The following is a 16,056-nucleotide window of genomic DNA, read 5'->3' on the forward strand; positions in this document are numbered from 1 at the left end:
TTCTCAATCTGCGGAGAACGATCGGGACATGGGGGGGTGGCAGGACGGGGGCGGGCCCAGACAAGGTCAGGGGTCGGTGACGGAAAGTGGGCAGCTGGGTTCAAAAGGGGACGGGGGGGTCAAGAGCTAGGAAATTCTGTTTATTTTTTTAAAGTTGATTATTTATTTTGAGAGAGAGAGCAGGGGCGGGGCAGAGAGAGAGGGAGAGAGAGAATCCCAAGCGCTGTCAGCCCGACGTGGGGCTTGAACTCATAACCCACGAGATCATGCCCTGAGCTGAAGTCAACAGTTGGATGCTTAACCGACTGCACCACCCAGGCGCCCCAAGAGCTGGAAGATTCTCGAGTCGCAGAGGGTCAGGGGTCAGAGTCAGGGGCCGGGGCAGGCTCACCTGGATTCCCTGGGGGGGTGACGTCAGCAGGCTCCCAGCCACCACAACGACCCCGCTGAGCACAAAGAGGGCGACGGCAAAATGCAAGTAGTGAATGCTCCTGAGGATGGCAGGCCGCGTGTCCGGGTCACCGCAGCGGGGGGCGGGGTGCAGGAATTCCAGGACCAGCCGAGTGGCACCCAGGGCCAGCCCCACCATCAGGCCCCAGAAGGCCCCCTGGGGAAGGGGAGGCAGGGCAGGTGGACGGTGAGGGCCCAGGTTCCCCCAGCACGCACACGGGCGGCAGGGGAAGATGTGAGCCAGACGCAGCCCGTCCGCGGGGAGGGGACCGAGCCCCGACCCCCCCGGTCCTGTCTGCCCGGTGCTGCCCATCCCCCACCCACCTGCTCATTGGCACGCCGCCAGAAGATGCCCAGAACAAAGACTGCGGTCACTGGGGGGGCCAGGGAGCTGGTCACCGACTGCATGTAGATAAAGAGCTGCCCGCTGTTGGAGTCCTGCAGGATGGGGATCCAGGCCACGCTGACGCCGACGAGCACCACGATGACCAGCCTGTGGGCAGCAGTGGGCGTGCTCGTCCCGGAAGACCCTCCCTCAGTTCTCCCGCATCTCCCGCAGCCACTAAGATGCGCTCTCCAGCCGTCCCCTGCCACCCCAGCCTCCTCCCTGGCCTCTGGACGGCTCCTCTAGGGATGTGGCCGGCCCTGCCCTGCCCCCACCCTTCCACGGCTTCCTGCCGCCTGCAGGTCCGCCCGACTCCACCTGTCCCTGGGGTCTCCACTGCGTCAGCCCTCAGGGAGCCCCCGGCCATGGCCCCCCAGGCTCTCCTCTTTGTCTTCAAGGCACTCATCCCAGTGGACATACAGAGGTATGTTCGGGGGGGTTTACATGCTCCCTGTCCGTCTCCCCGCCCGGCTGGAAGCACCAGGGGAGGTGGGAGCCTCATCCATGGAGCCCACTGCTGCATCCCCTGGCATACAATAGGTGCTCGATAAACACTTGCCGGCTTCCTGAGAGGCCTGCGGCCCTCACATTCCAGCCAGGCTGACCCCCCCCCCCCCCCCCAGCTTCTCTAGTGCTGGTGGCCTCTGGCTGAAACCCTCCTCGCCACTAGAGCCTGAGGCTGCAGACCACCCATCACAGGGTGACCTCTGTCCTAAGAGTGCAAGGCTTGGGTCGGGGCCCGGACTCCTCAGCTCTGAAGCCTGAGACCTCTGGCCCGAATGAGCCCCTCTGCCTCCCTCCCCTGTGTGGACCCCTCCTTCCGGCCCCTGCCTGCCTCCCCTCTCGGTGCAAGGCCTCCGCCGCAGGGACGTGCTTCGCTCACTCATTCAGCAGTCGCCCGTTCAGAAGCCCACCGGAGTGCAGGGCACCGTGCGAGAAGCCCAGACTGGGTGACGAGTGGGCCCTGTCCCTCCCCAGCACGGACAGCAGGGCAAAGGAAGTAGATGAGTCTGTTACTCTGTCCTAAGGGCTGGGCTCAGGGAGCCCAGAGGAAGTATCGATCCCAGAGGGCTTCTAGGCAGAGGAGGGCCGCCCTCCAGCCTCGAAGAGGTGTGGGGCCCAGCTAAGGAGGCAGAGCTGGGGTCAGGTGTCCCATCTGCTCCTCCTTGGCTGAGTGCCCCTTGCCCCTGTGTCTTGGGTCACTTGGGCACACCTCACCCCCAAGGAGGGTGGTGGGTGAGACCCCCCTGGAACCCTAGATGGGACAGCAAGGGCGAGAGAGGCTACGTCTGCAGCTGGGGCAGGTCCTTCCTGTGTGCCTGTCCGCCCGCCTCCCTTTCTTCCCTTCCAGGCCTGAGGGAGAGGGTGGAGGAAGGAGGTACCACCTTGATTAAGGCTAATTAACCCTTAGCCTGGCAGGCAGGCGGGCGCTGCCCTCTTCAAAGGCATAGGCGGGCTCCACGGACACCCAGCCCACCCCGCCCTCCCCACACAGTCTTCTGCAGCCCACACCGGGCTCAGCGTCTGTGCGCGGGGCCTGGCCTCTCCGGGCCGGCCTGGACTGCGGCCCTGGCCTTCCCCCTGCTCTCCAGGGCTTCCCCTTCCAACTCAGTCACCATCAGGCTGCCAGAGAGACCCCAGGCCCAGAGGCTGTTCCTTCTGCCTGGAATGTCCTTCTCCAATTCCTCCCCTGGCTGACCTCCTCACCCTCCAAGGCTCAGCTCAAGGCCTTCCTCCTCCAGGAAGCCTTCCAACCCCACCCCTTCCTGCACACACACTGCTGTCAGGATGACTGACCCTCTCCATCATTCCTGGGCTACAGCTGCGGTGGTGGGGGGGGTGGCCCTCAAGGGCTTTGAGATCTCTCTGGCTCCCCCATATTGCTCAGCTTGATGCAGGATAATAGGGAGGCGTCGGGCACTCCTTGTGGACTGGATAACAGAGAATGGCAGACAGAAGGGGGGAGCAGGAGCAAAAGGCCCTGGCAAAGATCAGGGCCCCAGATGTGGGACTGTCACTTGCCCCAGGCCTGTGATGGCTCCTCTGGTGCCACCCTAACCTGATGAGACTGTCAGGGTCACTGGCATGCCCCTGCCTGTCCCTGCCCCACGATGGCCTCCTCCCCAGGCTTCTGGACATGCTCTGTTACCCCTCTCTGTGAGTCCCACACCTCCTTGGATTGAGGCTCCAGAGACCCAGGACCCCACACCATCTAGGAAACGCAGCTTAAACGGTGTTGTTTTAAGCAGGAAGAGGCTGGAGGTGTTGGGGGGTGTCCCCCTGCTGCACGAGGGAGGCCTTTTCGAGCTGAACCCTGGCCCAACACCTAGCATGAGATCCTTTCCACTGCACCAAACTGGCAGCTGAGGGAACTGGGACCCAGAGAGGGTGAGCAACCTGCCCTGTATCACACAGCCTTATGCCCACAGGCAGGTTGGTGGAGCCTGGGTTGGCTGGGGCTTGACATGGTAGAAGAGGTGGGAAGGAGGGTCAAGGGCACCATGGCGGGGGGGGGGGGGGTGAGTTGGAATGGGGGGGCAGTTAGGACTTTGGCTTCAGGTGGGAAGAGGAGAGAAGCCTGCTTCTGAGGAAGCCAGGAAGTCAGGGGCACAAGACATGGGGGCCACTGAGCGGGCACTGAGGCTACCCGTGTCCCAGACCCGGGGACCCGGTCACACTCTGGGCAGCTGGAGGGCACTTGGTCCCGGGATGCCGAGCCTGGAAGGGCTTTGGAGGAGTCTGCCAGATAGGAGCAGGTTTTCGGGGCCACTGAGGAGGGGCGGGGGAACAATGCAGGGGGGGAGAGGAGGTCAAGGGGCCAGGACCTGCTGACACAGAAGCTTCGTGCAAGGCCGGAGGGAGAGGCTCCTTGTTTTGGAGGAGGAGGCTGTGAGCCTACAGATGAGCTCACACTCGCCTGCTGAATGGCGTGTCCCGACAGAGCCCTTCTGACAGCAGTGTGGCTGACTTACGTCACTGGGCCACCTGCCTGGAGTTGCAGCAGAGACCCCGCCCTGAGGATGAGAGCCAAGGGCAGGGGGCCGCAGGGTGCGCTGTCGGTCAGACACGCACCAGAGGCTGGGCCCCTCGACCGGACGGGCGGAGTTGGGGGAGCAAGCCTCGGAGGGGCACGGGAGGGTGGGAGCTGGGAGAGGGCCCAAGCGGGCGGGCATGTTCACACACTAGGCACCAACCTCTCATTACCCGTTGCTGAGTTCACCCCAAAGGACTCTCCGCCGAGTACAGGGATGGAGGGCTGGGCCAGACATGGCCCCTGCCTGTCTTTGGGGGGGGGGGTGGGGGGCATCAGGGAGACAGGTGGACCTATAGGGGCCACATGTCCTGCGGGAGGAATCGGACCATGGTCCCTGTGGGAGGCTTAGAGGGGAGAGGGGCTCACTCCTCAGTCAGGCCTATCAGGGAGGGCTGCGTGGAGGAGGGGGGGACACTTGGGCAAAGTCTAGAAAGATCAGGGAGGCTCTTCAAGGCGATAAGGAGGGGACAAGCAGGGCTAGGAGGAAACGGGAAGAAACTCAGTGGGGCCAGGGACAGCTGTGGCCTGAGTGTGGCCATCCTGAGAACTGGCTCTGGGCCCTCTGTGGGGCAGCTGGAAACCATCAGGAGGGCTAAGGGCTCAGATTTTAGGAAGACAGACAGATCCACAGGGTGACTGGGGAAGGGGGACTCTACCCAGCAGAAATGCCCTCAGAGATTCAGCTCAGAGTCCAAGATACATCTAAGATGAGGGCCGTGACCATGAACGGGTGGCCAGAGCGATGTGGGATGTGGGATGGACAGGACACTCTGGCTCCTTGTATCCTCTCCTTCCTGGGAAGTTCCTCTGCAACTGGCAAACTCCTACTCACCCCTCAAAGCCCCCCGTTGGTGGGGTCCCACGGGCCGTCGTGTGGCTGGGGAAGCCTGGGTCCCAGCCTGTCCCTGGTGCCTGGCACGACCCCTCCCAGCGCCCACCCCCAACCGTACCGGCCAATGAGCAGCAGCTCGCTCTCGCCAGCGAGGGGCCTCAGCCGCCTCCAGATGTCCATGGTGACAAGTGTGCTGCTGCTGTTGAAGATGGAAGTCAGCGACGACATAAGTGCGGCCATCATCACTGCAATCATCAGCCCCCTCAGACCTGGGGGTCGGGAAGACAGGGTCTCTGTGACTCTGCTTGGGAGCCCCTCCTGCCCGTGTCCTACTGGCTGAGGCCCCCCTGGTCAGCATCGGCCATGCACAAGTCCTCGAGAGCAGAGCCCCAGGGGGAGGGAGGCTGGAGGTTTCCAGGGACAGAGACCCAAACACAAGAGGCTGGGAGGCCAAGGGCCGATGGAGGGGCGGTGGGGGGGGGGGGGGAGTGGAAACTTCTGGATTTGTGGCTTGCTGTGATTGCTTCTGCTCTTGAGGGTGCAGTTACCAGCATCTTGTTTCCACAAAGCCTTGCAGGTGAAAAAGCACTTTCACACCTAGGACTTCAAGTGACGGAAGCATTATTAACCCGTCTGACAGATGAGGAAGTGGAAGGTCCTAGCGGGAGGAGAGGTGCCCAGGGACTCTCCGCAGCCAGAGGCAAAACTCTGGGGTGGGGTGGGGAGAGGAAGGCCTGGGGCGGGACCCTCTGCCTGGAGGTCACAACTCGGTCAGGGCGCAGTGGCCCAGTGTCTGGGGTTTCCTGCCATTTCTTGTGGGTGGCAGGCCCCAGCAGGCACTGGGGGGGTCCCCTTTCTTGTTGGCTCTGTAGAAAAGGAAATGCAGTTCCAGGGGAAAACAAGGGGGCGTCCCCACCGAGGTGGGCAAGGCCCTTCTTTGCAAAGCCTTCTGGGGAGTCATGGGCTTGAGCGGAGCTGAGGGTGGGGAGCCCTGAGAGACAGAAGGACGCTCACTTTGTAACTCAGTGCTGTGTGGCGTAAGGCTGGTCGCCTCCCCTCTCTGGTTCTATCTCCAAGGCTTCTCGTACTTTTTCTTCAAGTGTCTAAGCCCCTCCTCCACCTCCGCAGATTCTCTGTCTCTCCTCCAACCCCTGCCCTAGGATAAACTTGACACAGGCCCCCTCCCCTGAGGACTCAGCCTCCTGGGTGCCATTTTGGCCTGGCCTTGCTTCTGTGCCTGACCTGCTGTGTGACTTGCAAGCATCCCATGGCCTTCTCTGTTCACTTATCAGGCTGACTGGGCTGGCCCCCAAAGAAAAGCGAGTTAGGCCATGGTTTTCCCCCAAACATTTGTCCATCCTGTGTCTCTTGCTCGGGGAGATGGATTAACTCGGGGTTTATTCTCTACCCATTTTTCAGACAGGGAGCCGAAGGCCTAGAGAGAGGTTATGGTCCAACCATGGCTGGGGGCTTAGCGAGTTCCTCCCAGCCCCCAGAACAGAAGAGGAAGGTGAGGCCCAGAGGTGGGAACCCACAGTGAGGCCAAGCCTTGCGCCAGGCACCGTCCCTACATTCTTAGGTTTAATCCCAGCAACCACGCTGAGGGGTGGGTAGGCGTCACGATCTCCCAATTTACAAAGGAGGACGCTGAAAGTGACACGCCCCAAATATCTCAGCCAGCAAGTGGCAGAGCGGAGTTTTGATCCCAGGTCCGTGCACCCACATCCCCTGGGCCTCGGCACCCCGGGAGGGAGGGAGCGTGGGGCCAGGAATCCAGCTTCCACAGAGGAAGCCACAGGGAGGGAGGGAGACACTTAGGGTTGGAGAATCTGGTGGTGAAACCAGGCCGCGGAGGGTCTCAGAAGGCTCGGAGAGGCCCAAACCTGCCCACTGCTGCTACCAGCTGGGGGACGCAGGAAGTCATGGGGGGCTTGAGCCCCGGATCCTAGCGGAGTGAGCAGTGGGCTTGGAGCCCCGGCAGACGGACTGGGGCATCTCAGCCACTCTAGCCATGGAGACGTCACTTTCCCCTCTTTGTGCCTCACTTTCCCTATCTGTAAAATGGAGCTAATAACTACCTCATAGCCATAACTGGGAAGCGGTCCGTAAAAGGGTCTGGCACCCAGCAGGCCTGGAAGAAGAGACAACGGCGACCTTACTCAAGGGCTCCGACAGCACAGGTTAAGAGGACGAGTTCTGTCTGGAGGCAGATTATCCGGGTTCAGAGCCCAGCTCTGCAGCCCAGCTGCCACGTGACCTTGGGCAGGTCTCTTAAGCTCTCTGGGTCTCAGTTTCCCCACCTTTAAAGTGGGGATGATAATAACAGCACTTAGGGTTCCTGAGAAGAAGAAGATGCAAATTGGTCACGTGGAAAGTCCTCGGAACAATGCCTGGCCCCTGGGGGGGTGCCATGAGCGTGTTCTCTGTTATACTATTTCCTCTTTTCCCCTAGGAGGGGAACGTCCCACGTGGGAGTGGCCTCCGCAGCCCCCAGGGCCCCTGGCCCTCACTGGTCCCGCCCCACAGGCCGCCCAGACCCCACCCCGAATCTCACCTACGGGCATCAGTTCCATGACCAGCTTGGGGTAGGCGATGTTGGAGCAGCCGATCTCGGCCCCACAGGCCCGAAGGCACTCAGACGGCACCACGCAGCCCACGTCATCTGCAGGAAAGGGACGCAGTATGTTCCACCTGCCCCACCCCATCCTCCCGACACACCTGAGCCCCTGGTGTGGCCGAGACCCTGGGCCTGACCTGCTCTGTCCGTCACCACCTCTGACCAGCAGCTACTCGGCCCCAGGTCTGTTTTCCAGGCTGGGTCACGAGGAGGGGGCTGGCCTCTATTCTGGTCCCTAATGCCTTGATTTTTTTTTTTTTTTTTTTTCCTGTCGTCCTCTGTCACAACGCCTTCTCCCCCTCCCTGGCCAGGCCAGGGGGTTGCCTGCAGTGTGGCCCTGCCCATGTGAGCAGTCCGCTGTCTGTACCCATCTGGGGCGCTAGTCTCCCTCACCCCCCTCAGGCCCCCAGCTCTTCTCCCCAGAGGGGCAAATGCAGGCTAGAGGGGCACCTTCCTCCACCCCTGGGCTCAGAGCTTCAGGCTGGGGCCTTTCCTCCTGACCCTGACCTGGAGCTATGTCTGGGTGTTGAGGGAAGACCCCTAAAACACAGGGCAGTCAGATCATGTCCTGGTCAGAACTACCCGGCAGTTCAGCTGTCAACAAAACCCCTCCAGTCGTCGTGATGCCGGGCTCTTCCGGGCTCCTCTGGGCTTGTCCCCTTCCCACCTTGCCCCAGCCACAGGGGCCCCCCTGCCACCTGAGGCCTTCTCCACCAGCCCCTCTTCCCAGGCCTTCCCAGGGGAGGGAAGATTTTCCTCATCTCTTTACTCCGGACCACTGGGGACTGCTTGTTTGTTTTTGCTTTTCCAAGGGGCTGGTGAGCCGGTGAGGAGGGGGCTTGGTCTCACCGAGGCCACCTCCCCAAGGCCGGAGCAGCGCACACTAACTACTCTTTTGTTGAGTGAACGCGGGATTAACGGGTGTCCTGGACTGAACCCTACGCCCAGGCCGCCCTAGCAAGCTGTCTCAGCAGAACCCTGTTTGGAGGCAGGAACCACGGTGCCTGGCTCCCGTGTGACCCTGTTCCTCCACTGCCCCCCGGCAGCCGGGGCTCCCCAGCACAGTGTGGGTAATGGCGGTCAACCCCGCGGTCACGTGCTCCTCCCGTGGAACATTCTCTAAACACCTCGTGGCCCCCGTCCCTTGGGATTTTCCGCAGGGGCCTGCAGAAAGCAGAGTAGACGAGAAGATGGTGATTGTGGGGGAAGTTCAGAAACAGAAGCTCCAAGGGGACAGGAGTGAGAGCCGCTCTGAGGGGAGGGGGGCAGTTTGGGGGCTTAGATTTCAATATGGCGGCAGGCACCGGCATTCTTGGGACGCGCTGCTTCCTTTGCAGACCAGGCACTTCTGAGTTAAGTACTGTCCCCTCCGATGCTCTTTCTGAAAAGTTCCTCTATAGATGCCCAACCCACTGCAGGGGGGGGGTCTCAGATCCCCTTCCTCCAGGCCAGCGGGGCTGGAGCAGCATCACCCCACCCCCAATGACCTGGGATCCCGGTCTCTAGCCCAGACCCTCTCTTGAGCTCCGGGTATCGGGGACACCTGCTGCCTGTCATCCCTGGCACCTCCCACTCAGAGTGTCCAATCAGACGTGTCCTCTTCCCTCTCCCTGGCCCAGTAAGAGCTCACTGCCTTCTCTCCTCTCCCCCCATCCAGTCCCCCAGCCCCACGGTCTTCTCCTCCCACGGCCCTGCTGGCCTCACTTGGCCCCCTGCTCTGCTCTGTCTCCTCTCATACAGTTTGGGCCCCAGCTCCCCACTGCCTCCCTTCCATCCGTCCCATCCTTGCGAAATTACAGTTTCACTCAGGAGCCCCCTCCCCCCACACCCCTGGAGCCCTTGGCTTCCTGGAAACAAAATCCTTCCCACAGCATCTAAGGTCCTTGACAACTGGTCCCATCCAGCATGCACGCATCAGCCACCCTGACCTGCTTGCGTTTTCTCCTACACACCCAGCCCCTTGCCACCTCCGTGCCTCTGCAGACGAGGTCCCCTCCTCCCAGGGCTCTGTCCTACCCTTGTTTACCTCCTGTTCCATGGCCCATTGCAAAGGGCTTGTCCTCTGAGGCTTCCTCTGACACCCCCCTTTCCAAATCCTCCCCCCACAACCAGGGCAAAGCAGCTTCCTCTCAAAGGCTCCTGTGGCCAAGGACTGAATCACAATTGTTTGTATATTTTACCTCCCCCATTAGACTGGGAGCTCCCCAAGGGCGGACACTGGGTCTGAATCATCTCCCAGTCCTAGCTCTCAGTCAGTTCAGGGCTCGCCCAGAGGAGAGATCCTGTGAACATTTGCGAATGAATGAGTGAGTAACCAAGTAAGTGGTAGGGAGGAAGGAGGAAAGGCCTAGGAGGAAAGGAGGAGATGGAGAAAGGATGCCAGAAAGAGCCATGATGAAGGTCAGGCACTGTTTGATCCAGCTGCCCTATTTTCCCACCTGCAGCCCAGCGGGTGAGCAGATGAGAGCCAGAAAGGGCATAACTTGCCTGGGACCCATAGTCGGGCCCAGGACAAAGCCCAGGGCCCCACGGCAGGACTTCAGGGAGCACTGGGGTCCAGCACACAGAGGGCAGGTGATGGGTCCCTCCTGACAGGTTCTGGGCCTGCACTGGCTGGCTGTGGTGCTTGGAGGACCCAGCCCTCTTGGGAGAGTCACAGCCACATAATGGCTCAGAAAGCCGGAGTCAGGAGATTCTGGTCGAGTTTATTCAGCCCATTCCAGGCTCTGGGCTTGGGCCACCGCCTCTGGGCACCACTGGCTCACTTGCCAGAGTTTGTGCTGAACAGCAAGAAGAACCTCTCCTTTATGACAGCCGCAGAGGTGTCTCCACTTAAAGTCCCCTGAATGTGCCACATTCAGGAGTGAGCAGCCTCAGGACAGTGAGGGCCAGAGAACTGAGAATGGGGCTTCTGAGTTTGCCAGAGAACCAGCTTCTGTGGGCCTGGGAGCTCCCCAACTAGGCTCTACTTTTGCATTGGCACCTCCGTCAGCCAGGGCTGACACCAGAAGCCTGGGAGTTGTCCCTCTCCTTGTCCCCCATGTTCTCCCTCCCTGCGGCCAATGCCACGTCCAGCCACTGGGCTTGGTGCCCAGGTAAACTCCACCTCCTTACTGTACTGTCTTGTCCCCTCTAACCCACCCACCCTGCAAGCCGCAGAGGAAACATCTAAAACCACTAACCTGCCCACCACCCTCCCTGCTCATATACTTCCGTGGCTCTCCATCCCTTGCAGGAGGGATCACAAGCCTCTAATTGTGCCATTCGTGGCCCTCTACCCACCTAGCCACTTTCAGCCACACCTCTGGGCCTCTGTGTTTTCTGTTCCCTCTCTCCGGAATACCCTTCTTTCCTTCATAAACTCAGGGAATTCATATGAATTCATACTCTCAACTTGTGGATGTCTGCAGGCTTTGGGCAATGGTACCAATAACTCGGTGACCTGTGACAGCTTCTGCCGGTGTTTGTTGATGGATTGAATGACTCTTCCCAATGAGGCCACTGGACACAACACCCTGAGGGCCAATCAAGGTGCTCCCCACTCCCTATCGAGGCCTGGCCCATCCCTGGGAGACAGTCCAGATGTGGATGTTGCAGTAAGGAGTAGGAGAAAAGCACACAGACCTGGGTTTAAGTCCAGCTATCCCAGTGCCCTACTGTGTGATCCTGGGTGATTATTTAAGGTCTCTGAGGCTGTTTCCTCCTCTGTAAAGTCCTTCTGGGGGACTTCCAGAGGCCAGAATTCAACCTCAACCTAAATGTCACACCTGATACAAAAATTAATTCAAAATAGATCACAGATTTAAATGTAAGATGTAAAAACTATCAAGCTTTTTCAGGGGGGAAATAGGAGAAAATCTTCAGGACTTATGGCTAGGCAAAGAGTTCTTAGACTTGACATCAAAAACAATATCCATAAAAGAAAAAATGGATAAAGTAGACTTCATCACAATTAAAAGTTCTGGGTAAGACACCTGTGAAAAGGATAAAAAAGAAAAGCTACAGAACAAATCAGTAAAGTTGCAGGATACGCAGTCAATATATGAAGATCAGTCGTGTTTCTAGACACTAGCAATGAACCATCAGAGTAATTAAGAAAACAGTCCCATTTATGATGGCATCAAAAATAATAAAATACCTGGGAACAAATTTAACCAAGGAGATTAAAGACTCGTGATGAAAATTATAAGACACTGATGAAAGAAATTGAAGATGATGCAAATAAATAGAAAGGTATACCATGTTCATGGATTGGAACAATTCATGTTGTTAAAATGCTCCTATCACCAAAAGCCATCGACAGATTCGATGTAGTCCCTATCAAAATTCCAACAGCATCTTTCACATAAATAGAGAAAAATAATCCAAAATATTCCTATACAACCACAGAAAACCCCAAATGGCCAAAGTAATCTTAAGAAAGAAGAGAAAAACTGGAGACATCACACTTTCTGATTTCAAACTATATTACAAACCTATAGTAATCAAAACAGTACAGTATTGGCACAAAAACAGACACATAGATCAATATAACACAACAGAGACTATATATATGTGTATGTATGGTCTCTCTATATATATTCAATCAATTTATGACAAAAGAGCCAAGAATATACAATGGGGAAAGGATAGTCTCTTCAATAAATAGTGTTGGAAAAACGGGACAGCTACATGCACATGAATTAAACTGGACTGCTATCTCATAACATACACAAAACCAACTCAAAATGGACTAAGGATTTGAATGTAAAATTCCTAGAAGAAAACATGGAGGGGGGGGTGGGAGTAAGCTCTTTGACATTGATCATGGCAATGATTTTTTTTTATTTGACACTGAAAGCAAAGATCTTCAAAAAGACAAAACAAAACAAAAAAATGCCCCCAAATGAGACAATATCAGATTTAAAAGCCTCTGCACAGCAAAGGAAACCATCCACAAAATGAAAAGGCAACCTATGGATTGGGAAGAAATATTTGCAAACCATATATCTGATAAGGGGTTAATAGCCAAAATATATAAAGAACTCATACAACTCAGTAGCAAACAAAACAAAAAACAATAACAACACGATCCAATTAAAAAATGGGCAGGGGTGCCTCAGTCAGTTAAGTGTCCGACTTCAGCTCAGGTCATGATCTCTCAGTTCGTGGGTTTGAGCCCCACATCGGGCTCTGTGAGCACAGAGCCTGGAGCCTGCTTCAGATTCTTCCCCGCCCCTGCTCATGCTCTGTCTCTATCAAAAATGAATATTAAAAATTTTTTGAAAACAAATTTTTTTTAAATAATAATAAAAAATGGGCAGAAGATCTGAGTAGACATTTTTCCAAAGGAGACATACAAATGGTCAATGGGTACCTGAAAAAAAAAATGCTCAATATCACTCGTCATCAGGGATATGCAAATCAAAACCACAATGAAATATCACCTCACACCTATTAGAATGGCTATCATCAAAAAGACAAGAGATAACGTGTTGGCAAAGATGTAGAGAAAAGGGAACCCGTTGTGTGTGTGTGTGTGTGTGTGTGTGTGTGTGTGTGTGTACTACCAATAAGAACATAAGTCAGTGCAGCAACTAAGGAAAACAAGAAAACAGTATGGAGGTTTCTCAAGGAATTAAGAATAGAAGAGTGTCTGGCTAGCTCAGTCTGTAGAGCATGGGACTCTTGGTCTCTGGATTGTGAGTTTGAGCCTCATATTTGGTGTAGAGATTACTTAAAAATAAAATCTTAAAAAAATAAAAATAGAACTACCATATGATCCAGCAATGCCACATCTGAGTATATCTATCTTTTTTTTTTTTTTTTTTTTTTTGAGAGAGAGAGAGAGAGCACACACAGGAGTGCAAGCAAGTGGGGGAGGAGCAGAGAGAGGGAGAGGGAATCCCAAGCAGGCTCCATTGACTTGGGGCTTGATCTCACAAAGTGTGAGATCATGACCTGAGCCTAAATCAAGAGTCAGATGCTTAACTGACTGAGCCACCCAGGCACCCCGGGCATGTATCTTAAGGAAATGAAGTCACTATGTTGAAGAGATATCTGCACTCCATGTTCATTGAAGCATAGTTACAGTAGCCAAGACATGGAAACAACCTAAAGGGTCCATCAACACATGAATGGGTAAAGATGTGGTATATATATATGTACACACACACACACACACACACACACACACACACACACACACGTATATATATACATATATATAATGGAATACTATTCAGCCCTGAGAAAGAAAATCCTACCATTTGTGACAACATTGGTGGACTTTGAGGGCATTACGCTAAGTGAAGTAAGTCAGACAGAGAAAGTCAAATACTGTCCGATCTCACAAGTGGAATCTAAAAAAGTCAAACTCATAGAAAAAGAGAGTAGAATGATGGTTACCAAGGGCGGAGGGTGGGGTGGGGTGGGAGGAAGAGGTGAGATGTTAGTCAGAGGGTACAAACTTCCAATTATAAGATGAATAAATTCAGAGGATCTAACGTACAGTGTAGTGATTACAGTTAATAATATTATATTCTATACCTTAAAAAAGAAGAAAAAACAGAAAAAGTTACAGACCAGCAGAAAATATATGTGGACTATATACCTGACAAAGACCTTGTATTTGGAATATATAAAAAGCTCTCAAAAGTCAAACAATCCAATTAGAAAATGGGCAAAACACATGAACAGACATTTCACCCAAGAGAACATACAGTGGCAAATAAGCATATGAAAATATGTTGCATATCATTAGTCATTAGGAAAACGCAAATTAACACCATAATAAGAGATTATTACACACTTACAAGCGTGGAAAAAATAAAAAAATTGTGACAACATAAAATGCCATCACGGATGTGGATAAATTAGATCACGCAGATGTTGTTGGCAGGAAAATAGACATAATACAGTACCTACACAAATGAATATGTATAATATGTATATGAATGTTCATGGCAGCTTTACTCGTAATAACCAAAAACTGGAAACAACCCAGTGTCCTTCAACAGGAGAGACTGTTAAGCGAGCTCTGGTGCATCCAGGCCATGGGATACTTGTCAGCCACAGAAATGAACAAGCTACTGATATACACGATGATCTGGATGATTCACCAGAGAATTATGCTGGGTGGCAGAAAAAGCTAATCCCTAAAGGTTAAATGCTGTGTTTTCCATTTATATAACGTTCTCGAAATAACAAAATTGTAGACATGGAGAACAGACCAGTGGCTGACAGGGGTTAGGGATGGAGATGTGGGTATGGTTGGCAAGAGGGAGGTCTTGGTGATGACAGAAGGGTTCTGCATCCCACTTGCAGGGGTGGCCACCCAAATCTACACAGGTGGTAAGGTTGCGCGTGTGCATGAGCGTGCACGCACACACACACACACACGAACACATGTAAACTGGTGAAATCTGAACAAGTTCTGGAATGCACCAATGTCAACTTTCTGGCTACCGCATTATTGTACGATAGTTCTACAAGATGATACCACGGGCAGAAACAGGGTGAAGGCTGCACGCAACCTCTCTGTTGGTGGTTGGTTGGTTTGTGTTTTGTCTTTTTGTCTTAACAACTTCCTGTGCATCTGTAACTATGGACAGGTAACTGTAGAGGTTGGAGGGCTACGTGCCTTTCAGCCCTGAGAGTCAGGGCTCCCTTCATGAGCGTCCAGGCCCCTGTGCAGTCATAAGAACAAAAAGAGAGGCCGATGCCCAGAGAGACTCTTGATCTGGGCCCTCAGTGGCAGTGACATAAATCAGGCTTCAGGACTCCCAAGGCAGTGCTTGCTCGCTGGGACTGTCTGCCTCTCCCTTCTGACTGAGTCTGGTAGGGAGGATGTGGGTGTATGTGTGCCTACCTGGGAGGAGCTAGGGGCACCTGTGGGGCTCTGCTCAGGGAGAGGCAGGGGCCTGGCTTCTGGGGCCATCCAGACACAGTGTGAAGCCCCTGTGGCTGGGGTGGGGGTTTCACGGCAGGGAGTATAGGACATGAGGCTTGAGGGGTCAGTGATGGGGACCACAGGGGTGCTGGGCCTGGAGAGAGCAGACACTGCTCCGGGCGACAGACCCAGGTGGATAGATGGTGGGGGGTTCTGGAACAGGGGAGGCCTAGAGATGCCACCAGCCAGCCCTCAGCAACACAGACCAGTGTCCTCAGGGCCCCCATCCCCACCCAAGCATGCCACAGCCCTCTCCAGATCCAGGTTTAATAGGCTCTGTTGTCCCTGCCCTTGCAGCCTGCTGTTAGATTTGGTCCCCACACCCCCACCCCCCAACCAGGGTCCCAAGCCCCAGGACACCGAGCAGATAGTTGGGCCTGACTCCAGCCCACAAGCAGCCCTCTCTGGCCCTCCCCACGCCAGGGTTCGGGTGGGCGCTGCTCATCATGCAGGACCAGTCCTGGGTAGGTACCCCTCCCGGCAGGGAGCCGGGCTCAGGGACTAAGAACTGGCTATCTATCTGCTCTGTCCACACGTGGCTCTGTAAAGGCTCCTTCCTGAGTTTGGGTCAGACTGTGCCCTATCCCTCCGCTGGGGGCTCCCAGCCCAGTACCCTAACTCTACTTCCACAACTGGACAGCTGCGTATCTGCACGGACTTCCCGTCCCACCCGGGAAACAAGGCACTGGTAGGGTTGGACCAAGGGTACGAACAGGTCCTCCCACCCCGGGGGCAGGGGGAGGAGCGGTGCGCTGGAGCGGTGCAAAGTTGTTGATCTGCTGTGTGTTCTCAGTAAGAACACTTTCCC

The sequence above is a fragment of the Panthera onca genome, chromosome E1 (genome assembly GCF_046562875.1).
Source record: "Panthera onca isolate mPanOnc1 chromosome E1, mPanOnc1 haplotype 2, whole genome shotgun sequence".
Classification (NCBI taxonomy): Eukaryota; Metazoa; Chordata; class Mammalia; order Carnivora; family Felidae; genus Panthera; species Panthera onca.